We start from the raw sequence: 455 nt of genomic DNA, 5'->3' as shown, positions 1-455 counted from the left end.
AAATCTTCTTAACATCAAATCTATAAATGTACTTTAATTTACAACTCAGCTGGACTTGTTAATACGATATTATCATTATTAATTGGTTGATTTTTTATTTCTTTATATATATTGTCAACAATTTCATCAGTGACATCGTTGCCCATATTTTTAGTTAAACAGTGGACTTTTTCGAAATTCTCTGCTAATTATTCTACTCTATCTTCATTTGTAATGGCTAAGCCGTCAAGACCGTGTAGGATAGGAATTTCAGTTGTCCTTCGTTTAGTGAGGCAATGTGCCATTTTCCAGAGTGAGTGATCTTTAACTTTTAATGTATCAAGTTTTTTACTCCAATTTTCATTAATATGTTTAGCAATTTTTCTATTAATAACATTACTGAGTTTATTTTTAATTTTTCTGATTTCTTGACTTTTAGTTCTTGGCCGTATTTTTCTTAGCTCGTTTCTATCTTT

The sequence above is a fragment of the Belonocnema kinseyi genome, chromosome 1, assembly GCF_010883055.1.
Source record: "Belonocnema kinseyi isolate 2016_QV_RU_SX_M_011 chromosome 1, B_treatae_v1, whole genome shotgun sequence".
Classification (NCBI taxonomy): Eukaryota; Metazoa; Arthropoda; class Insecta; order Hymenoptera; family Cynipidae; genus Belonocnema; species Belonocnema kinseyi.
The sequence above is the reverse complement of the archived record's forward strand: the minus strand, read 5'-3'. Positions refer to the sequence as shown.